This window comes from Crocuta crocuta, unplaced genomic scaffold (genome assembly GCF_008692635.1).
Source record: "Crocuta crocuta isolate KB4526 unplaced genomic scaffold, BGI_CrCroc_1.0 scaffold102, whole genome shotgun sequence".
NCBI classification, from domain to species: Eukaryota; Metazoa; Chordata; class Mammalia; order Carnivora; family Hyaenidae; genus Crocuta; species Crocuta crocuta.
This window is the reverse complement of record NW_027530019.1, coordinates 13742064-13767728: the sequence shown is the minus strand read 5'-3', so window position 1 is coordinate 13767728 and position 25665 is coordinate 13742064. Positions and strand designations below refer to the sequence as shown.

General features: G+C 41.1%; 1 long non-coding RNA gene across 3 annotated transcripts in view; it reads right to left on the bottom strand.

The window, feature by feature from the left end:
• LOC144231987 (uncharacterized) overlaps positions 1 to 25665 on the bottom strand; it is an 807055-nt gene that overhangs the window by 725488 nt on the left and 55902 nt on the right. For all 3 annotated transcript variants that reach the window (XR_013335260.1, XR_013335265.1, XR_013335267.1), the window contains one exon: positions 5166 to 5271. This is a non-coding gene — a long non-coding RNA (uncharacterized LOC144231987). The remainder of the gene's footprint in view (positions 1 to 5165; positions 5272 to 25665) is intronic.

Here is a 25665-nt window from a genome sequence, read left to right as displayed (position 1 = left end):
TCCTTAATAGCTTCGTTAATGTATTATTAGTAAAGAAGCCCTGAGACAAAGGTAAAAATGAAAGAATTCTTGGTATGCAACATTTGCCACAAATTCTATAGGAAAGACCTGCATCTCTGTATTAACCCATCAGAACTGGCCCAAACTTGAACACCATTTTAAACAACTAAGGCAAAGCCTACACGATAGCTTTCCCCAAACCACACAACAGGACTTCTGCCCTTGTGGCTCTGAAAATTCAAGGGTGGTGGTAAATAGCTCTCAACACTGGTACTTCAGGCCAGCCTGGAAAGGGAAGACATTGACTTGACCCTGGGGGTACTCAATTTAAATCCCACCTTATTGTTTGCCTTGTGTCCATACTGAACTTGTCATCAGTTTCTTCTAGGATATTCCTGAAGGGACAAACTAGCCCCACAAGCTCCCTGCTCTGCACACCCCAGGCATATAGGGAATATGTAGGTAGAAGACAGAGTCACTCAGAGGGCTATCTGGGTGGCTCAGTCAGTTAAGCATCTGACTCTTAATTTCAGCTCAGGTCATGATCTCACAGTTCATGAGATTAAGCTGTCAGCACAAAGTCTGCTTAAGGTTCTTTCTCTCTTCTCTCTCTGCCCCTCCCTCTGCTTATGTGTTCTCTTTCTCTCTCAAAATAAATACACATTTTAAAAAATAACAAAAAAGAAAGTCACCAGAATCTTTTCTTTATAAAAAAATCTGAGGTTCCAACCATCTTAATTTCAAACAAATCAACGCCTTTTTTTTCTAGAGAAGCAGGGACTTAATTAAGGCTCCTCAGAATCTTTTTCAGGCTTCCTGTTTACTGGTGATCATTTCAGTTGGTGTGGAATTTATAATATCATCAGACCATCAATACAAAACAAGTTCTCTTTTTTTTTTTTTCAATTTGTTTTCAAATCAAGTCCTTTCAATGAAAAGTTTATCTAGATAATCAAAATAGCCAAAGTGCAATTCACTATGCTACAGCCATGGAGAGAACACAAACAGAATACAAGGAGTGAAGGCTGTGCCATCTTTCTCCAGAGCACAGAGCTAGTGAGAATATTAACACTGATCATAATAGCACTGACACTATGCAGGCACCCTTCCAAGACACCAATTATTGCTGCATCCATCCTAATGATCTCAAAACCGGAAAGGTTTCCCTGATAACCTAGAACATCCCAGAATTAATTCTTGCATCTTCTCATGTGGGGGGATCTGTATAAGGGAAAGTGATTGAGAGCATGGGCTCTAGATCTTGTCAAAGTCAAGGTGATTTACACATCTTAGCCTTACATACTTCATCTCTAAAATAAAAGTAGGGGGTCCTAGGTAACTCACTCAGTTAAGCATATAGTTTTTGATTTCAGCTCAGACCATGATTTCACAGTCATGAGATTGAGCCCTACATCAGGCTCTCAGCTGGGTGTGGAGCCTGGTTAAGATTCTTGGGATGCCTCGGTGGCTTAGTTGGTTAAGCATCCAACTTTGGCTGAGGTCATGATGTCATGGTTTGTGGGTTTGAGTCCCATGTCAGACTCTGTGCTGACAGCTCAGAGCCTGGAGCCTGCTTCGGATTCTGTGTCTCCCTATCTCTCTGCCCCTCCCCTGCTCATGCTCTGTCTCTGTCTCTCAAAAATAAATTAAAATGTTAAAAAAGTTTTAAAAAGAAAAACAGATTCTCTCTCTCTCTTTCTCTCTCTCTCTCTCTCCTCTCTCTCTCTCTCTGCTCCTCTTCCCCTGGTTTGTGTTCTCTTTCAAAACAAATGTAAAATAAAATAAAAGTATATACCTCTCTCTTTCAAAAAAAATGTAAAATAAAACTATCAATGTGAGGGTTAAAAAGGTGCTAACATGATTAAAATGCTTTAAACAGAGCCTGGCATATAAGTATTTACTAAACATCAACTATGGTGATGATAATAAGACCACACAGCAGGCCCCATCACCAAGCACCACTACCAACATACAGAACCGTGATGGAATTATGCAAAGGAGAATGAAGGCTTACTCGTACCACCACATTGAACAGTTCAGTATAAAGGGAACAGAGTTTGTCATTTTTCCTAGCTTGTTTGTTGCCTTTTACCACATAAGGAAGGCTTACAGATAGATGGGGGGTGGAGGGGTGGGGAGGGTCAGAAAGCACAGACCTCACAACATTGTATTCTCTCTCCCTCTCTCCATTTCTTCTCAAAATCACTCATCCACCCTCCATTCCTGAACTTCCACTAGGGAACCTCCAACCTCCCCCAAAAGATGGAGGTTTCCAGACTTGAGCCCTCAAGCTTGATCAGGAGGCAAATGGAGGCTTGCCTCTGCCCACATACTGCTAAGCCCAAAGGCAAAGCAGTAAACTGGTCCCAGAATAGGGAGGGTAGCAGGTGCTCTCATTCCTGCCCAGCCTCCCACTGAAAAGAGCTATAATGAACCTGTCTCTCACTAGCTACCTAAGAAGCATGCGACCACGCTAAGGTGGGCACTGTTTCTGGAGATATCTTTCACTACTATCCCTAATCCCATATCAGGAAAGGATATTCCTCCTGTGAACATGACTGACCCTGAGCTTCTCCTGATGAACCCTGGCTGACTATGACTCCCCCAAACCTCTCAAGGGGTGTGTGAGTCTGTGTGGGGGGGATGGGTAGGTAGGTAGGTAGGTAGGTGGGAGAACAGTTCATTCTCCACTCATCCTGCCTCATCTCTGATCTCTGATCCTGCATCCAGAAAAGAAATGAAGCTAAGAGAAGGTAAGTATCTAGCAAAAGGTCGCAAAGCCTTGTAACCAGGTAAGCTTGAGGCTAAACCCTTTGTTCTCTTCCTCACAACATGTTTCTTCCCCTGCCTGACATTTAAGAGTAAAAGCAGAACCCATAAACTCTTATAAAAATGCTTAAAACATGACTGTCCCCAAAGAGTTGGTTTCCCTTCATGGACACAGCCTTTATGCACTGAATTGCTAGCAGAGAAGACAGACATGGAGAAGGGCCCAAGCTTAGGAAGTCTTCCAGCAGCTTTTCAGAGCACTTGGCTAAACACCATGAGCCTGATCTACATTACTCTTTCCCAGCGAGGTAACGCCAAAACATTTGGTCCCAACTTCATTCTGAGAATACCAATTTGTCCACTTCAACACAGCTGCCCTTTCCCAAGATTTATCTCTATTTCTAGTTTCCTGAGTCAAACCTTAGGGCTCCTGCATCCTGAAAATGGCCATGTTCTGCCCATAGCCTGTCCACACCAAGGGTTTGGCGAAAGCCAGTGGAACATGCAGTAGCTAATAGAATGTCCCCCTGTGACCTCAAGCTCCCTTCTTGGCTATGAAATAAGCTCTGCTCCAGCCAGCAGCTACTTTCTTTTTTTTATTTGCTTTTATAATTTTAAAATTTATATACAGTAAAATTAACTCCTTTTAAAGCAGAGTTGTGAATTCTGACAAATGTCTACAGTCATAATCACCACCAAAAACAAGATACAGAACAATTCCTTTACACCTAAAACACTCCCTAGTAATGTTCTTTGTGGCCAAATCTTCCCTTCACCCTTAATCTGGCAACTACCAACTATTTTCTGTCCCTATTTCACCTGTTCCAGATGGTACATACATACAATTGTATGGTATGTAGTTTCTTGAGTCCGGCTTCTTTAACTTAACACAAAGCAATAGAGATTCATCCAAGCCTTTTTAAACAGGAATAGTTCATCTTTTTATTGTTGATTACCAATCCAATGTATGAATTCCCCAGAGCTGGTTTATCAGATTCACAAGTTGAACAACATTTGGATGGTTTGAGTTTTTCAGGCTACTCTGGATAAAGCTTCTATAAATATTTGCATCCAGGTTTAATGTAAACCTGTTTTCATTTTCATTCAGTAAACACCTAGGAGTGGGGTTGATGATCATAGGATAAATGTATGCTCAATTTAATAATAAACTGCCAAACTTTTTTCAGAGTGGCTGCATTCTTTGTCATTTCTATCAACAAATGTGTGAGAGTTCCAGCTGCTTCATATCCTCATCAGCACTTGGTATTGTCATGTTGTTTTCATTCCTTTCTCTCTCTTTTCTCTCCCAGTTCTCTCCTGAGAGTAGACCCACTTATGAAGCTGCTTATACAAAGATACTACCAGGAAAATGATGGGGCTCCATGGACCCACATGAGGCCACAGGATGACAAGTCCATGGCCATTTACAGGGTCAAGAACAGCAGAGCTGTTTGGCCTCAGCCAAAAAGAGGCAGGACACACCATGGGTAATGAAATTCAGAAAATGTCTAGGTTTGAAGCTCTCCCAACATATGAGGTTAGGGACATTTCCTTATGCATTCTTATGCACTTCTACACCTCCTAACACCATGTCTTATTCCTAACCTACACCTACATAAATACCTTCACTTGGATTTCTGGACTTTCACATATTTTTCAGAGCAGGTGGGCTGCCCCACTCATAAATGATGCATAAATGGACAACTTCACTTGTAGGTATGGGCAGTAGTCCTCAATGTCCAGCTGGAGCCAAGGTACAGAAGTCCAGAATATACAAGTTCTAAAATGGTGGTTACAGGGGCGCCTGGGTGGCTTAGTCGGTTAAGCGTCCGACTTTCGCTTGGGTCATGATCTCGCGGTTCGTGGGTTCAAGCCCCACGTTGGGCTCTGTGCTGACTGCCAGCTCAGAGCCTGGAGCCTGTTTCAGAGTCTGTGATTCCCTCTCTCTCTGACCCTCCCCTGCTCATGCTGTCTCTATCTCTCTCCTAGAAATAAATAAAACATTAAAAAAAATAAATAAATAAATAAAATGGTGGTTACAAACTCTTTGCAAGTCATAAACTTTTGAGAACCTTGTGGAAGTTCTGAACCCTACTGCTAGAAAAATAAATAATCCACACACACAAAAGAAAGAATCCTTGAAGCCTTCCATAGACCCTACTTAAGAACCATTTTTCAAAAAGATCTATGTGTGTAATAAACAGGAGGTCATTTCTCCCACTATCCTGCCCTTCTGGGCTAAGGAAAGGGATCTGGGGACTCCTCCGTAGTGAAACCATGAGGATGACACTTAAGTGGTTTTGTCAATCATAACAGTTTCCTAGGGCTATCATAACAAAATACCAGACTATTTATTGTACTGCTGTAGCTTACACAACAGAAATTTATTTTCTTACGATTCTAGAAGTCCAAGATCATGGTGTTGGCAGGGCTTCTTCTAATGCCTTCCTGCTTGGCTTATTGATGGTTATCTTTCTCCAGTGTCTTCACACTGTCTTCCTTCTGTGAATGCATGAAATTTTCAAACATTTTAAACACACACATATCACATCACAGCTGCTACAGAAATCTCAGAATACCATTTTTGTGCATCACTATTTTGAAATTATGTTACTAGATCCAATGGTATATCTTATTTAATGCATTAATGAAGGGCACATATATTGCTATATTACATTTTTTATCTTAACTATATATCAATAAATAAAGTCTCCTCTGCAATACTACACACATTACTTAAAATTTTAAAATATTTTTCTGAGGACATTATAGGCTTATTCAACTGCCAGCAAGTCCACACCATAAAAAATTAACCCATTGATTAGAGCAATATATGGGTTTATTTACTTCCAACCCTCACCACTAGGCCACTTAATCTCCACTGGAAGGTTCAAAACTACCCCAGACTCTCATTTCAGACATGTTCTAAAGGGAAAATGATAAGTTCAGGAGTCCATCAGTTGAGCACAAGTTGATCTTGTTGCAAGTCTTGTTTTTTCTTTGAATTGTGGGTTTCCTGTAATGAGATTACTGCCTGATCCCACAGTTCCTCTGTGACTCAAACTTTGCCCAGCCACTGAGCCCCTGCTATGAAAAATGCAAAAGACCTCCTGTAAATTCTAATAGCCAACATTTCTAGGGTAATGAGTTGAGAGACTTGTGTTTTGACTATATTTTCTTCTATCAAAAGCTCTAATGCTGAATGGCTGCCAGGAGACAGGCATGAGGCATCATGGATTGAATCATGAAATGGCAGCCAACTTTTCCCAATCTCTTTTTCATCAGAAAAATTTTCTAGCTGACCACATTCACAAAGATCACTGGCCCTTAATCACGTTCAGTGTAAGGCTTCCAAAGAAACTAAAGTTGTATGAAGGAGAGGTTCTAATCAACCACCATCTTTTCCTTCTCAGGGTATTTGAGGGACAGATTAATGTAACTCCTAGAAGACAAAGCTGAGAAGAACTATCAAACGATCTCCTAACTTGTAAAACAATGCTACTGTGGCTCTGAATAACCCACATGAAGAAAATCACAAAATCAATCATAGATATGCCAAAGAAAAGATGAAAATAAACTTCGTTACCAGATAAGCAATCTGGAACTTAAAGGAACAAATGGAATGTCCGCCAAGGAAAAGCTCTTGGTTTCCATATGTAAAGACTTTCTTCTGAAGAACCACTAGTTCTGAGGTTCTTCTTATCTATGAAAAGACTAAGACTCTTAATAGCATATTAGTAAATCTTTGAAGAATCCTGAGGAAATAGGTCAGAATGTAGCCAAAGGGAGATAATTTAGGTATCATGCTCATAACAAGACTTGTTGGAGTCACAAAGAAGGCTTTTCAGACACTAGTCCCCTCTGATACCCTCTCAATGAACCACAGCGTTGCTGAATTAAGTAAGAAGATGTGTTTTGGATGTATTTATTTCCCCTAAAAAACTCATATTTGGCTCCAATATAAATTACTACTAGGTTCTTTTTTTTTTTTTAATGTTTTATTTACTTATTTTTTCTAATTTTTTTAAATGTGTTATTTATTTCTAGGAGAGAGAGAGAGAGACAGCGTGACAGGGGAGGGTCAGAGAGAGAGGGAGTCACAGACTCTGAAACAGGATCCAGGCTCTGAGCTGGCAGTCAGCACAGAGCCCGACGCGGGGCTCGAACCCACGAACCGCGAGATCATGACCTAAGCGAAAGTAGGACGCTTAACCGACTAAGCCACCCAGGCACCCCTAATGTTTTATTTATTTTTGAGAGAGAGTTAGAGACAGCGTGAGCAGGGGAGGGTCAGAGAGAGAGGGAGACACAGATCTGGAACAGGCTTCAGGCTCTGAGCTGGCAGTCAGCACAGAGCCCGACGCGGAGCTCAAACCCACAAACCATGAGATTATGACCTGAGCTGAAGTTGGACGCTTAACCGACTGAGCCACCCAGGCGCCCCCTAGTAGGTTCTTTACCATAGAGCTCATACAGATTTTAAGCATCCAAGTCATGCTAAGAAATAACACCTGACCTACCAGGGAGTTACCTGGCTTATTTCCATACGCATGCTAGAATTAAACAGTATATGATGTGAACATACAGCCTTGCGTGTTTTTGGTCTACGTGGAGTCCTGCTTTTGCTTCCAGTTCCTCAGGAACTCTGATCCCTCAAAGAAACCATTTCTAAACTCACCTTTGAACAATGTTATCAACTACTGCTGATATGAGGCTCACTACATTTCCTCAGGTTCCAACTTCTTCACAGAGGCTACTCACATGAAAACCAAATTGTTTCCCCTAGATAGTCCCTTTTCTTTTGTCCAACTGCCATACTGACACATATGCCTGGAGTAAGCCATGATAACAAATAAACTCTGTCCCAAAGAGTTTCCAGGAAATAACCATTAATGCTGCCCTGAAAAAGACATGTATAGGAGCCCATATATTGTAAAGACTTGTAAATAATAAAATGTATTTTTAAAAATTCGTCAGGTATCTGTGGTTCTCTGGCATCTTGTCTTCTCTAGCCCAGCCAACCTCTCAAAAGTCCCAGTGATTTTGGCAATTGTTCTTAAACTTAACTACACATCAGATTCATCTAGAGAGATTTTTTTATTTCAGTACCCTGAACGTAGCTTAGAGCAATTCAATCAGAATAAGTGGGACCTGCATGTACATCAGTATTTTTCTTACCTTTCTAGATGATTCTAACATGCAACCAAGCTTGAGAACCACACCTAGAAGCCAGTTAGATTTTAGAAGATTGCCCAATGACATGGAGAGTAGCCCCAAGGCATGGTTGCCCTCTCAGAGACAACAGCCTGAAAAAAATCTTCTACCCTGGTTACAGATTCCCAGTGGCCAAGTGCCCCATGGTCTGGACCATCCAGCTACTCATCTGGGTCATACATTTTAGGTGAAGCCCAAACTATGCAATGGAGGGATAGGAGAAAAGGAGGGAAATCCACTAACTGGTGACGGAAAGCACATACAGGGCTTAGTTTTTACCCTCCACAACAGCTCCAGACACCATGGCCACATTGTGGCATTTTTTTCCCCTACTCAAAATTGTCTTTGATACTCATTGTAGCCCAACTTCTCACATATAAATAATATTTCTATAGGGAACAGAAGCTACTTATTTTCCCCAGTGCCACTGATGCTGAGAGAGTCTTATCCTAAGAGATAAATCCCCTTAGAGCCAAGCCAATCAAATTAATTTAAAGCAAATTATTCTTAAGAAGACAAGTCTTATATTTGCCAAGGTTTCAAACTGCTTGAGGAATTAAAAACTAAGTAAAACTAACCTAGACTCCCTTCCCTTAGTGAGCTGAAAATAGCTCTTGAGTATTTTTCAAGAATGAAAGAAGAAGCACCAACCTACATAGAGTACTGAGTAGCATCAATGGCTGATTTTCACAACCAGTTAGAGCCCTAGAGGAATAAGGGCCAGGCTCTAATTGCATTTTGTTCCATTTTGAGGCCACAGGCTGTGCCCTAGTCCCTGGCCATGTGCTCAACAAAGGCAAGACATTTCCTTGCAGGACAAAGTGAACAAAGAGATACTCAGTCCTCCAGAACTTATAGATGAGTCATTAAAGATTTGAACTAATGATAAAGACACATGAGTGACTCAGTCCTTAAGCATCCAACTCTTGATTTCAATTCAGGTCATGATCTCACAGTTCATGAGAGAGAGTCCCAGCACAGAGCCTGCTTGAGATTGTCTCTCTCCCTCTCTGTCTGTCTGTCTGTGTCTCTCTCTCTCTCTCTCTCTCAGAATAAATATATAAACTTAAAAAAAATTTTTTTTAAAGATTCCAAGTGATAGCCTAAAACACACAGGGGAAATGCCCAGGTAGATAAATCCTTGCATTTTAAAATAATATATAGGGGCACATGAGTGGCTTATTTGGTTAAGTGTACAACTCTTGACTTCAGCTCAGATCATGATCTCACAGTTTGTGGGTTCGAGCCCTTTATCAGGTTCTGCCGTGAGAGTGCAGAGCCTGCTTAGTATTCTCTCTCTCTCTTCTTCTTCTTCTTCTTCTTCTTCGTCTTCTTCTTCTTCTTCTTCTTCTTCTCTCTCTCTCTCTCTTAAAATAAATGTTAAAAAATTACTAAGACTATATATTTATTAAAAAGTAATAATAATATATAAATACAAGAATAAAGCTAAAGGTACTATATATATATATATGTGCCAAAACCAGTGTGTATGCATCATTCCTTCTCTTTTTTATAATGGAAAAGGTGCCCCCATTCTGGGGCTAATTCATCCACAGATGATCTGGAACTTTCCCCCCTCTCTCAGGGGACTGCCTGTCTCCAGACACCTATCTCATAGCTTGACTTCTCCCTACCAGCTCCCTTTCAGTTGCATCTAAACACTCTCAAGCTTCTCTTAACTTTAAAAATTTAACTAGAAAGAATAAAGAAAAGAACTATAAATTTGCTGTCTCCCATGTGCCTTTCTGGCCACTGCCCTGTCTCACTGCCCTCACACATTCATCCACCTGTTCACCTCCTACTCACTCATCAGCCCACTGAAATCTGGCTTCGTTCACCAATTGGTCTTCTTAAACTGCTATTGCCAAAATAAACAACACCCCTCCCTTTGTAAATCCCAAAGGAAACTTTCCATCTCTATTTCCCTTGACCTCTAACTTGCACTAGACATATTTGACCACTACCCCTTGAAACCTTCTCTCCTGGACTCCACTTTGCCATTTTTCTCTTGCTTCTCTGGTTGTTTCTTCTCTCTATTGGCCATTGACCTTCCCCTGCCCTTATTTGTTATATTTCATTTCTCAGGGATCTGCCCTTGGTATAATTCTCACTCCACAGCTTCTTAGTGGACGAATCCTCATGGCTGAAATTATTACCACTATATTTACTTTCAAACCTCTATTTATAGGCCTGATATTTCTGCAGAGTTTCAGATACGAAGATCCTGCTGTGTTCTCAACTTCTCCACTTGATCTCAGAGACACATCAGGCTCAACATGTCCAAAATGAAATTCACTCTTTCCTCCAAAGCTGTTCCTCTTCTTATGCTCCTTGTGTGAGAAAATGGCACCACCATATAACCGGTTGCTTAAGTTAGAAAAACTGGCATCATCCTTGTCTTCTTTCTTTTCTTTAGTCTGTCCACGTATTAAGTTACCAAGTCCTACTGATTGTATCTGCTAAATAATGTTTTCAGTCCATTACTCCTTTCTATTTCTACTTCCCAACTTGAGGTCAGCAGCGAATCCCAAATATCCTCTCAGCTTCCAGACTGAAGCCATCTCAACCCAAATTCTACGTCATCACCAGACTGATCTTTCCTAAAACAAAATTCTGACCTTCCTCCCACATTGCACACACTTAAAATTCTTTGTGAATTCCTCCAATGCCTCACAGTAGAATCAAATGCTCTACAAAAGCTTTTAGGGCCTTCAAGATCTGATGACCTGGCCCGGCCTCCCCTCTGTAGCCTTACCCATGACCACCTGCTCCCTTGCACTCAGGACCCATCCACACTAAATCATGCTCTGATCCCAAATTATGCTTTGCTTTCCTCTCTCCACAACTCTAGAAGCAATGCCTTTCCCCTGTGTTCTTACAGTGTCCTATACTTTTTTCTCTCTATTCCTTTGCATCTTGTTTCTTTATTCATGGACTATAATCTCCATAAAAGACAGTAATTTTCTTTGTCACTGTTCATCATTGTATTCCCAGTACTTCCATGGTGCCTAAAAAGCAGTAGGTTATCAATAAATATTTTCTTTAATCAATTGGCTGAGTAATTAAATTAAAACAAAACTCAATATATCAATAGCTAAAAAAAATGACAAGTCAAATTTGCAAAGTTTGTTCCAGGCAGGAGTTAGCTTTTTTCCCCCCCAGTACATTGCTTGAGGTTCCATTTCATAATTATAAGACATCAAGTCTCTTACTAAATGCACTAATAACCTGGTGACCAATATTTTGGCATAGAGACCTCATAAGGGAAAGGACTGTATTTTTTCTCACTGTGCCAAAGAAGGCCTATCATCAACTCTATTTGGAAACAACATGAGTGCTGCAATGATGGGGAAATGTTCCAAGAGTTGGAGGGAAATATTTCTCTCCTTTCCAAATATCTTAAACTAGGATTCAGAATGATTTATGTCTTCAGATCTTAGATATTACTGAAGAAGTTAGAAACAATTTGTCATCTTTTGATTGTACCTGCTACCAGTTGATGGCTGAAAAGGAAAAGTTGAGGACTACTCAATGGATATCAACACAGAAATCAGTTCAGACACTCACAGCTTGAGGGTCTGAGAAATAACTCACAGACACAGAGTCTAAGCCAGCCACAGAAGCAAATTATTTATCAAAAGTAAAGGTCGTCAAGGAATGCGTGTATGTGTGTGCATGTCTGTGGAGTGTATGTGTGTGTACATGTGTGAGCATGTGTGTGACTTATTAAAGACTTAAAAGAGAGCTAAGATTCCTTAAAAATATAATCAGGTTATAATCACTCCCATCTCTACACTAGAACTACTACCACCACCACTACCAGCACACATACACACACACACAATCACATCACATATATATTTATACAAAGCTTACTGAGTCCATTTACTTAACTCTTAAGTTAAATCTAACAGCTCCACCAAGTTAACACTATTTTCTCCATTTTACAGAAGATTGATCTGAGCCCCTGAGAGCCTAAGATTCTTCAGCAAGTCAAAAAAGGAAGTCAGGACTTGAACCTTGGTCTATCCAATTCCAAGGCCAGCCTTCCTTCCACTATACCTTTCTCCTTCCTAAGTTGTCACTCTCCTCCTACTGGTTACCAGAAATGTTGGGGAGAGTGATTCTGCTTTACGATAAACCACCCTGATCAAAATGCTTCAATGATTATTTTTGAGATATCTAAGCAAAAAAATGTACAGATTTCACAGGACAAAGAATGTGCCAGACTGTGATTGCACAATCAAAGCACTGCAAGGAACTAAGGAGGCCAAATGTGTATTGGAAAAACTACAGATGTCATCTGGGAATGCTTAGAGCTTTGGATTTTCAAGCTGAAACAGTCTCGCTTCCACCGGAACCACAGCCTTATAAGGCTAAACCAAGGCCATGACTTCCTCAGCTGAATCAACCTGATATGTACCGCCTGTTCCCTGAGCTCACTGGGATTCCACTGGCTGAGCGTCAGCACCGTCACGGAAAGAACACCAGCACCAGGGAGGACTGGATTAGTCCCTGTCCTGAACTGGATCACAAACACCCACCTTGTCATAAAGCTGCTATGAGCCTTACAGTGGAAAGACGGGGGAGGCAACACACTGGGGTCAGGAGTGGGGACATTTAGGCTCCCCAGAGGAATTAGTCACAAACTCTTATCCCTTCATGTCCATTTACAGCCACTTATTTGGGAGCAACAAGCTCTAAAAGGGTGAAAAACAAAGACCCCCCCACCCTTCCCCAGCATGTGTTCTCAAGTTCACAGGAAGGATTCTCTCCATTTGCTTTGGGGCGCAAAGGCTGCCTGCAAACAGCTGTATCTTCCCATGGACAAATCACACAGTGAATGTTCACAAAAAGACAGGGCTCTAGGGGGAAAAAGGCAGTCATTTACTCAACTCGCTTCACCAGAACTGGCCCCATTATACCCAAGCTCCAGAAAAAGAAAAGCTACATAAACCTGCACAAAGAAGACCTCTTGGTTCTAAGAAATCACAGAAACTGGTGGTTGAGAAATATTGAAAAGGTATGAGACCGTGAAGTTGAGCACACAAGAGTGCTTCAGAAAATGGAATGTTGACACTGTCACCAAGTAACTTTCCTTCCAAGTATTGATTACTCTCTACAGATTATGGAAAATATTTGTCTGAGATATTATTTCAACTGCTCTCATTCTCAGCTAGCAAGTATAGTGGAGCTATAGCAAAGCATGTGTTCCTAATTTTCGCCCAGAAGTTATTAACATCAACATGTTTAGGTGCTAGAGAGAAAATGAGGAAATTTTCATAAGGAATCCAAACGACCTTCTGAGAGTTAGGAGACTACAACTCCAATTCCTTGAGATTCTCCTTAAAGGAGGATCATGAGGATGGACTTGGATGATCCCAACCAGAGGCCAGAACAAGAAGGAGCTACCAGCTCCTTTAATAGAAAACATCACGATGGAACAAGATCGGACAAGTGGGCATGTCTATACACCAAGACTGACCTGTGAAAGTGACTAGTGGATCTGGATCTTTTAAGGCTGTAATTGTCAGAACTGGTGCTTACCAAGCCATACTGATCACAAGCTACATCCTAGGAAAGAGGGATATAGGGGAATCTAAGAGGACACAGACCAACTCAGGGAATATCTGAGAACCACTGTGGCTGGAACAGCTTCTGGAAGAAGGAATTTACGTCTTCATTATCATGTCTGTGTTAACCCATTTAGTTTGTATTTTCCTTAGTGAGAGGCCTAACACCATCTTTCTCACTTGGTAGCCTGGTACCGCATCACAGAGCTAGCAGCTTTAGGGGATGGTTACGGCATCACCCAGCTTCATGGAGTATAGTGGGCATGACAGTGTGCCTTGCACACCTCCTTCTACAGACAATGGAACTAAACCAGAGCCCCAACTACTGCACTTTTAACTCCAATCCTGTTTGCACGATGACCCCACTTTCCAAGGGCTGCTTACTGCCAATGATAGGGTGTGACGGGAAGACTCCATCCTGGGAGACACAGCACTTCTTCGATGGCTGACTCGGGCACAGGACTTCCCAGTGGCTTTGCTGATGCTTCCTTAGACTGCCTGGTGGTCTAGTCTGCTCCCTTCTAGCCTTCTTACCTTATACCCTTCACTGAGTCAGGCCCACATTGTGATCTGACTGCTAACCCAGCCTTCTCTAGGTTCTTTCACACAAGCATTCCCTTCAAGAAAATCCCTGCAATGTTAATACTATCTTCCTGTCTGCTTCTCAAGGACCATGACTAACACAGGAAGAACATCTGAATTGCATCTGGAGAAACAAAGTAGAAGAGGCAAGGATCATTCCCTGGATATAAATTAGCACCCTCGAGATTTCTTGAGATTATCATAAGTATGGAGGCCAGCCAACACTATATAGAGGTTCAAGATGATAAATTTTATCTGTGAGTTTATCTTCTATGCAGCACTTTAAAATAAATATCCATTATGTACATTTAGTCCAGAAGGGAAGTATCAAAGCAAAAGATCATTCCCTATTCCCATAACTTAAGGAAAAGTGGGAGCAGGTGATGTGTACCATGGAGAAGGCCAGTGTTGCCTTGGCCTTGATGACCTCCCAAATGAACATTCAGAGTATCTGTTGTGACCTCCAAGCACTGCCTGGTTTCCATGTGTGGAGAGCTCAGCCACTGCACATGACTGAACTGAAGGCAAACGCAGCTCAGCCACAACAGTAGGGCACACACAACACACAAGGGGATACCCCTGAAATGCAATGTTCTGACGAACAGGGAACACTGCCCTGTAGGGCACTTCAAAACATCTTCTTCATAAAGCTACTGTTTTCAGGAGCAGGACAGAGCTGACTTTCCTAACACATAGAAATAGACACAGAAAGTTAGACAAAATGAGGAGACAAAGGAATATGTCCCAAATGAAAGAACAGGAAAAATCACCTCAAGAGACTGAAACAAAATGGAGATAAGTAATATGCCTTATAAAGAATTTAAAATAATGGTCATAAAGACACTCACTGGACTTGAGTAAAGAATGGAGGGCTTCAAGAAGGCCCTCAAGAAACAGACAGATCCTGTTGGCTGGACTCTGTACCACCAAAAGCCTGATAATGATCTCTAGATGACACTGCACCCAATCACCACCCCTTGGGCCCTCCACATTCTGTCTGGCCTCACCAATAATAGAATGAGATCACTCTTCTCAGAAAAGAGCGCTCTACCCAGTGCCAATCCACATATAATATGTAGTAGAAATTTCAATCCTTCAAGTACTCATTATGTGCCAGCCACTGTGCAAAGCATTTTACATTTTGTTTATCTCATTCATTCATTCAACACATTTATGGAGTACCTCCTATGTGATATCACTCCCCAAAGAGAAAACAAGGCTAAAATGCCCCAACCTACCTAAAACATACATTCTAATGAGGGAGAGAGACACAGTAAAAAAAGAAAAGAAAGCCAACAAAGGCATATGTTTTGAGTAACAATAACTACTCTGAAGAAAGCTAAAGCAGAGTGAGGTGCTAGGGAGGTGTGGGCAAAAGGGTAGAGTATATTTGGCATAGAGTTGAAAGGCAAGCTCTTCTGAGGAATCAATATAACAGCAGAGACCAAAAAGAATTGGGAGCATTAGCTGGGTAATTGTCTGAGCAAGGAACCATTCATTTAACCTCCTTTCATCCACAACACAAACTCATGAAGCCGAAGGTATTATCTCCCTATTACAGAAAAACCACCTTAGAGAAGTTATATACTCAGCTGGATCTGTCTCCAAGCCATTGTTGTAGGCTTGTTGTTGTAGTTGTTGTTTTTAAGTAGACTTTATGTTCAGCCTAGAGTCCAACATGGGGCTTGAACTCATGACCCTGAGATCAACACCTGAGCTGAGATCAAGAGTCAGACACTTAACCAACTGAGCCATTCAGGACCCCCATCCAAGCCAGGGTTGTTAACCATTATGCCTTGCTACCAAGGTGGATTCCAGAATCTTCCTACTTATATTCTAAGATCAGAGAGAAAGCCCAAGCTTTAAGTCTAGCCTGTTCTCACTGACACCTTTTGTGACCTTTTCAATCTAAATGTTTGGGTGCTAAAGAGCCACCTAATAGACTACAAAGTGCTGGACATGATTATTATGATCATCAATCATCGTCATTATCAGAATAGCTTTTTCTAACCCAAAGTCCCAGTGGCTGGGGAAAGAGATAGTAAAAAAGACCCCAAGAGCTTGCATTTCTTCATAACAGTTAAGCAGTGTGGGCAGAGGTCCCTGTGGGGAGGTTCTAAAACCAGCCTTCAGCAGGAAAAATTGTGACTCACTAAACCCATAGATATTTATGTTGGTCTTGCTGCAAAAAACATCCTTCTCTTCTGGGTAATAATTGAGCCCCATAAATAGATTTTAAACTTCTATCCATTTTCCAAAAATAAACTGGTAGAACTGGTAGTACTTTTATAATATCATAGTGAGACACACCATTAGCTCTATTAGTCATTTGATTTTTGCCTTCTTCCTATTGCCTCTTTTATTTGCATCCCCAACTAATCCAGACGCCCTTGAGATAATAAAGCACTAAGCTTATGTATCCCTTGTTTCCCAAGCCCTGAATAATCACGATCCTTATTCTGTTAGCAATAAACTTGGGAGATTGTGTTTTTGTTTTTTTACATAAGTAGACACTGTTTCACCAGCTTTATTTCTTGCATATGATCTAAATATGTTTCACTAAGCTTTGTAATAACAAGACGGCTGTTCACAGGGTATTGTCTACAAGATAATGAGTGATTTTGCCTAACAGTCTTTTAAGCTAAGAGCTGACATAACCCTGAGGGTAGAGATCTTCTTGATTAACTACTTCATATTGAATTCCATATAGCACCATTGTTAATAAAAGCACACTATGATTACTGTGAGAGTGTGTGATTACTAACTCAATATGGTTTGGAAGTAGTATTTATATGTATTTTTCCCCTCAACCAATGGGACATTTCTTTATATACAAGTTGCAAGCCATACCTGATAGGCTTTATATACCTTGGATGCTTCATTTTTTTCCCCAGTGCTCTGCTGCTGATAGTCAACTAAGTGATCAAGTGGAAAGCCTAGAGAACATTGAGCATCATCACACAGGAGTATGGGCAATTCATTAAATTCAAGAATGGAAAACTGTCCCTGAAGTCCCTGTTTCTTTAGAGCTGGATTAGCCTGGAAAGCTCTGAGAGAAATGCGAAGAAGCCACAACTTTTTTCCCTGCAAATATATCTAGTCCTCCCAGTTTCACAATAGTGGATTTTGATTAACCAAATCTTCTTAAGAGCGCACTATGTGTTTGAAAAGGGCTTACAGGGTTGCCAGGCACGGATCAGAAATCCTCCTAGCACTTAAAGGCTGGAATGTATTCAATAAGCAGGTAAAATAATGATTTGACAGGCCAGATACAGTGTTTTCAGAATATACTTTATTAGATTCTATTGCATTTTCCTTTTTTGAAAAAAATAGATAAACTGGACATGCAGGAATTAACCTGTGGACCAGGGACAGAAGAAATCCACATAAAGCAATCAGGTAGATAAGACCTCAAAATCTTTTCCCCTTAGCAATCTCCTGCTATTCTCCTTAGTCTAAACGGTGACATTTTGCATTTTCTCCTGACTCTAAGGTCTGGTGTTTCTGACTTTGTCTTAGAAAGCTCTGCTCAGTCCATGACTTCAGAATTGTAGTATCTCATGACTAGAAGGGAAAATAAAAGACACATGGCACTGTGTACCCACAAGCACCCACTGTCCAATATGGAGTCTGGAATGTGTCAGCGTCTTGGTTGGCAACTCTCTGGGTGCTAAGCTGTCAATACCTTAAGTGACAAACATGACTCTGGGCTATAGTCTGAGTGTGGTCTTAAAGTTTAAAGTACAGTGGGATTTCAAGACAACACCATCTCAGGAAAGGGGCAATCATTCACTAAGTTTTAATGCTAACTGAGGATGGGAAAATGTAATGAATTCTTCTGAACTTCTTTTCACAAGAATTCCTATTAAGCAAGATCTTTCCATCTATTGATGGTTATTTATAACTAGCTTGTGATGATTTATGATCCCACGGCAATAATAAGCCTTTTAAAGGGAAATAACAAGAGTTTTTTAAAAAAAATTTCTTTGAGGAGGAAGTTCACTGTGTCTCTCACCATTTCAACTATGTAGTCATATAAATGTTTGTTCTTAGGGACTTTCCAGAACATGGCCTTAGCTTCTGGTCTCCTTTTCCACTCCCAGGTATACTACGTGGCTGTGCTGTGCTAAGGATCTATAAGACAGTGGATGTGAACACAAGCAAACACAATGTGGGTGGGGTTGGAGAGAGTCACTGCCCGGAGAATTAGAAGACCTGGATTCTAATCTCAGCTCAGCTGTTAACTAGCTGTGAGGCTTGAGGCTAACTATGCAGTCATTATGAGCACGGGTTTTTCCATATTATAAAAAGAGGGACCAGGTTTAGATAATCAGCTTGGTTCTATACCAGTGATAGAAGTGTTTGGGACATGTCTCCAGTTAAACAGCTATTGCTTCGGGGGACTTGAGGAGCCCTGGAATCCCACTCAGGGCAAAGGTTCTCAGCTCAGAGACCACGTCTGCATCTGTCTAGAGGAAAGAAGTCAAGCCTTTCCCTCAGGTTCTTGTTAAGGCCTGTTATTCCAAACAGGGGGCACATGTGTGCAGTCTGTTCCTGTACCTTTTCTGCCCTTCAAGTACTTGGCATATATTAAAGCCTTCTCCTTACCTCTTAGGACAATATGATACTCAAACTAATGTGCATACTAAAGCAAGAACGTGACCCAAGAGTTTTTCTTACTGCTTCTTCTCCCATTAAAAAATAATCGGGGCACCTAGGTGGCTCAGTTGGTTAAGCGTCCAACTTCAGCTCAGGTCATGATCTCACAGTTTGTGAGTTCGAGTGCTACATCGGGCTTTGGGCTGACAGCTCAGAGCCTGGAACCCGCTTTGGATTCTATGTCTCCTTCTCTCTCTGCCCCTCCCCAACTTGTGCTCTGTCTCTCAAAAATAAATAAATGTAAAAAAAAAATTTTTTAAATTATGATCTGGGGGCACCTGGGTAGCTCAGTCCATTGAGCATCCAACTCTTGATTTCAGCTCAGGACATGATCTCATAGTTGTGGGATCGAGCCCCACATCGGGCTCTAAACTGACAGTGCGGAGCTTGCTTGGGAATCTCTCTCCCTCTCTGCCCCTCCCTGATTCGTGCTCTCTGTCTCTCTCAAAATAAATAAACAAACATTTAAACAAAAATAATCTGGTTTTTCTAATAGCCAAAACATGGAAAGAGCCTAAGTGTCCATCAATTGATGAATGGATCAAGAAGATGTGGTTTATCTATATAATGGAATACTACAAGGCAATGAGAAAGAATGAAATCTGGCCATGTATAGCAACATGGATGGAACTTGAGGGTGTTATGCTGAGCGAAACAAGTCAGGCAGACAAGGACAGATACCATATGTTTGCACGTATAGGACAATTAAGAGGAACTTAACAGAGGACTATGAAGGAGAAGAAGGGGGGAATTGGGAGGGAGAGGGAGGGAGGCAAACCATGAAAGACTCTTGAATGCTGAGAACAAACTGAGGGCTGATGGGGATGGGGGAGAGGAGAAGGGGGGTGATGGGCATGGAGGAGGGCACTTGTTAGGATGAGCACTGGGTATTATATGGAAACCAACTTGACAATAAACTATTTAAGAAAAATTAATTAATTAAAAAATAATAATCTGGTTTTTCTTATCACATAAAACATTTGTTAAAATACAGGTAGAAAAGCATGTCAGAATGGCTAAAATTAACTCACTGTCATTTGTCACATGACAACTGTTGGCAAGGATGTGGAGAAAGAGGAACCCTTTTGCCCTGCTGGTGGGAACACAAACTGGTACAGCCACTCTGGAATACAGTATGGAAGTTACTCAAAAAACTAAAAATAGAACTACTCTATGACCCAGCAATTGCACTACTAGGTATTTATCCAAAGGATACAAAAAATGCTTATTCAAAAGGACACCTGCACCCTAATGTTTATAGCAGCACTATCAACAATAGCCAAATTATGGAAAAAGCCCAAATGCCCATTGACTGAAGAATCGATAAAGAAGATGTGGTATATATACACAATGGAATACTACTTGGTGATGAAAAATAACGAAATCTTGTCATTTGCACACAGCGTAGATGGAACTAGAGCGTATCATGCTAAATGAAATAAGTCAGAGAAAGACAAATATCATATGATTTCCCTTATATGTGGAATTTAAGAAACACAACAGATGAATACAGGGGAAGGAAAGGAAAAGGAAGATAAAAACAGAGAGGGGGGGAACCATAAGAGACTCTTAAATACAGCGAACAAACTGAGGGCTGCCAGTGGGGTGTTGGGTGGGGGAGGATGAGCTAAATGGGTGGTGGGCATTAGGGAAGGCAGTTGTTTGGAATTAGCACTAGGTGTTACATGTAAGTGATGTATCATTGTATTCTACTCCTGAAACCATTATTATACTATATGTTACCTAACTTGGATTTAAATAAAATTTCAAAATTCTTTAATTAAATAATTACAGGTAGAAAATAATTATTTAATTCATTAACCTACCATTCAGAGATAATCAGATTTTGTGTATATTATTTCAGAATTCTGTGGGTGTGTGTGTAACACACACATACATTTTTTAAATGGGAGAATTTATCAACTGATCATTTAAACTGGATATCCACATGCAAAACAATGAATTTGCACCCTTAGCTCACATTATTCGTAATAAATTTGCAGAGACTGAAATTACAGGTGCATGAAACATTTCGTCGCTTTTTACTGGCTTAACCATCCTATCCAAACCACCTCAAATATATCCTTCTCAATAAACCCTCCCCCGACTCCTGCCATATTCCTAACTCTAAATGATGCCTTCTCTCCTTTATGGCTTTGTTATATCCTGTACATACTTCACTTATAGCAATTACCTCACAGATTTCAATTTAAAATGGGACTATTTCCTGACAGCTGGTCCAGAACTTCTGTTACTAAGGCATTTTTTCCACATAAAATAAAAAGTCATAGATTTTTAAGGGACTGTATTTTTGTTGTTCCTTTTCCCACCTAGTCACCACAATAGAATTCTTCACTCACCCTAGTGACACTATTTAGTGTCTGCATAATCCTGCAACAAATACCCATTTCACCACAATATCGTAATGGCCAGACCACTGATCCTTTCCTTTAGCCTCACATAGAATAATACTATTCCTTCAGCAGTTAGTTCTGATTGACATCACAGTTATCACTACTTTTATTCTCTAGGCTTGACAGAGCACCAGCTGGGTCCAATAAATGTAACAACAGTGGCTTCCAGCCAAGTGTGCAACTAAGATTTTCATCAAGAATAGATTCCCATGGAGTATAATGACAAAAGTACACAAATGTGTACTAACATTCTGGCTGTGGCAGAGAGAAAAATCTTCTGGTCTTCAAAGAGGTTCAAAGGCTCACACGGAGCAAAGTGAGTGCTCTGTTGTGCTATCTGGGTCAAGCGATTGCCCCAAGAGACTAGCGTGCTGTCCTTACAGAGGTGACTGGGCCCTCACCATCAAGGCCTTTGAAACCTGACAGCAGAGAAGCTCAGGTCTCTCTCCTGCCCTCTCCTCTGGGACTTCTCAGTCACATACAACCAGAGAACCAGCCGGTTGTCACTCAGTCTCTAGGACAGTCCTCCACTATTCATCCACACATGCTCACCAGACTTGCCTTATAGCAGAAGCCTCCGTGGTGCTTTATTGAAACAGACATGAAAACAAAAATGCCTAATCTCATCTGGACTAGGAAAAAGCCATCTGTCTGCCTCCTTGCCCCAAGTCACTCAGTGCTACTGCCAGGAATATAAAAAATGTAAATATGATCTTTTGATGCATCTCATTCAAAACTGAGATTAGAACACTCCTGGAAGCAGCCTGAAATCGAAACCCCTGTGCAAGGCATTCAAGGGCTTTCCCAACCTCGCATCAATCTATCTCCCCAGCAATATCCTCAGTTTCCCCCCATAGAATGTAAACTGGCACAGCCAACCATATGGAAGTTCCTCAAAAAATTAAAAATAGAACTACCATACCATCCAGAAATTCCACTTGTGGATGTTTATACAAAGAAAACAAAAATACCATTTCTAGGAGATACATGCACCCCTATGTTTTTGTCACATTATTTACAATAGCCAAGATATGGAAGCAGCCCAAGCACCAGTCCATCCATAGACAAGTGTAAAAAGAAGATTGGTGTGTGTGTGTGTGTGTGTGTGTGTGTGTGTGTGTGTGAAGGAATATTACGCAGCCATAAAAAAGTGAAATCTTGCAATTTGCAACAGCATGGATGTACCCAGAGGGTATTATGCTAAGAGGAAGAAGTCAGAGACAATGACAAATACTGTATTATTTCACTTACATGTGGAATCTAAAAGAACAACCCAACAGAAAGAAATAGACACAGGAAACAAACTATTGGTTACCAGAGGGAGAAAGGCATTGGGGCAGGGGGCAGTGAAATGGTTGAAGGAGATTAAGAGGTACAAACTATCAGTTATAAAATAAGCAAGCCTAGGGAAGAGAGTCAATAATATTGTAATCACTTTGGTGACAGGTGGCAACTAGACTTATTGTAGGAATAATTGTGTAACATATAAAAATATTGAATTACTATGATGCATGCCTGAAACCAATAGGATATTGCATGTTCATTATATTTCAATCACACACACAAAAAGTTTCTCCCCATGCACTCTATGTTCTGGCCTCCCCAAACAGTTCAGAATTCCCTTAAGATGTTGCACTTTTCATTATATGTTATTTTTCCTTTCACTACTTAATTCACCTAAAAGCTATTCCCACCTCACTTCGTACACCTGACAAAGTCCCAATGATTCTTTGAGAAACAGCTCAAGTGTTACTCACTCCTCCGATGTTTTCTCCAAGTATCCAAGGTCAAAAGAACCAGCCCTTTCTCTGTGCCCCTGTATGTTGCCCTTATTCTGATTTTCCCAAGTCAATAGGTGGCAGAGCCAAGACACAATCAGGTCTTCTGACTCCAAATATTGGGGCACCTGGGTGGCTCAGTCAGTCAAGCATCTGACTTGGGCACAGGTTGTCATCCCATGGCTCATGAGTTCAAGCCCTGCATTTGGCTCCTGGCTGACAGCTCAGAGCCTGGAGACTGCTTTGGATTCTGTGTCTACCTCTCTCACTGCTCCTCCCCTACTCATGCTCTGTCTCGGTCTGCCTCTAGCTCTTAAAAATAAATAAACTTGAAAGAAAATTCTGCTTTAATTCAGAGTGCTTAGTGACTGGTCAGTGGTGAGTAATCAGTAAGTGTGTATTCAATGAATGAATGACAATCTATAGGTACCTTCCACTATGCTCCTCACACTTCATTCTCCAAAGTAGAATTTACCATGGAAGCTTGGCTTCTTAGAGGCATCCAACTCATGGGGTACTATGTATCATGTAATCATGCCCCAATTTAGGAATACCACAAGTATGTGCCATGTAATTATGCCGGTCGTTCAATGAAGGTCATGATGCCTGTTTGGCCGGGGACAAGGGAAAGAAGAAAAAGAGAGTAGTGTGAAATGTCCAGAGAGAAGCCTGGCCCAAAGAAACATTTCCCTTTCAACTCCCTCTGAACATTTGAGCTCTGCAGCGGCCAGTGGCCAAGTCTGAGCTAAAAGCATCACGTGTTTGGGAAACAGAAGCCAGGGTGTCATGGCAATATAAATACATGGACAGATAGGACAAGCTGGCCCTAAGGAGAGATGCTGAGCCCAAGCTTTGGGCTGTGAATCTACTCTCTGTCAAAGAAAAAAACAGTAGAAGACAAAAAGGAAAAATAAACTTCTTAATTTTGACTTTTTACCAAAAAAATTCTTCAAGAGGCAGCAAATAAAATCCTCCCAACTAACTGAATGCTGAGTAGGTCATTGAGACACCCACCCTTCAAAAAAGAATGAATAAGTCATTCAAAATGGGGTTTCCTGCCCTCAGCTTAGAGCCTGACATCGTCCATTCTGCCAGCAGGATTCTGTCTGCCAACCTACCTGCAAAGAAAGGTGCCATTTAAAACCTCACATCCACCCAAGATGGCTGTTGTACAAAACCCACACTCACAGGCTCCCCTCAAAGCCTGGTTTGGAAGAAGGAAAATACTCTGGCTGGTCTTCTTGACTTTAGGAATTCCACAAGCAAAGACTTTGCCAAGATCTACGTGACAGGATGTACAGAGTTAATAAAGTGAGTACCAGCAGAAATTGCAAATTGTTAAAAAAAAATCTCATGGTTTCCAAAAAACAGTATAATTTGAATGTAGGGATAATCACGATCTGCTTGAGGTGTGATTATAGAGTCTTGGGCTCTTCTCACACCTGCACATTTGGAATGGCTACTCCTAAGGACTATGAAGTAGCAGGCTGGTTTGTTTAAGGCCATATTGTGGCGCCATGATGGACGATGCCAGCCAACAAGAACAAAGAAAAATGCAGTCCAAGGAAAAAAGACAGGACTGGCTTTCATAGAACTGATTGTCACTTTGGTAACTGTCTAGGACAGTACTCAGTGTCTTTAGGTCCCACACAACACCAAGTACACTGTAAATATTTTTCAAGTTTGCTGTTGAGTTTGTTTCCTTTTTGCTGTTTAAGAGAAAAGGACTGCTGGTGCTTAATTTGTTCCTTTCCACCAAAGGTCACTCTACAAATCAAAGATGCACTAACATCTCACTTGCTCTTCTTCACGTGACAAGAAAAAAAGACAGAGAAGGAGAGGTTGATGGATCCTCAATGTCTAAAGGAAAATTGTATCCCCTGCTCTAATACCTTCACATCCCCAGTGAGGACTTCAAATGTGTCCTCTCCAGAGTTTCTTGGATTGCCGTGAATTAACACAGCATGGGAGGAAAGAGCATTCTTTTAGCAAGTAGTTATTGAGGACTCTTATTGTAACCTAGTTATGGTACTTGATGTCAGGAATGCAAAGGCAAATAGAAGATGCACCCTACTCTCAACAGGGTCATTAGGTGAGTATCATCCAAGTGACCATGATTGCCCTCATCCTGCCCCCCTAGGATCCTCATTTCTCTCTGATTTAACATGACTAGATCTGTCCCCTCTGTGTTAATGTTTCTTGGATCTATAAATCTAACCCTGATGTCTAACCTCTCTTAGCTTGTATAAACCCAGCCATTGCAGATGGTTTTCCTATCATTGCTTCAAACATGAACTGATGCAGGCACTCTTCTTTCCCAAGCTGCCCACCCATCAAAACTGGCTCACCTTCCAAACTGCTCCATTCCCTTCAATATGAAGGGAATTCTTTGTCTTCCAGACCTCCTTCCTACTTCTTCTTTAGCCCTTTATTTCTATCCTAGTACTACGTCATAGCACTTGTCCTTTAGAATTGGTTTTGGTCCGATGCTCAGCATCCCTCCTCATCAGGGAAATACAAAACAAAACCACACTGAGATACCACCTCACAGCAGTTAAAGTGGCTAAAATGAGCAAATCTAAAGACTCTAGATGCTGGCGAGGATGTGGAGAAACGGGCACCCTACTACACTGTTGGTGGGAATGTAAACTGGTACAGCCCCTCTGGAAAACAGTG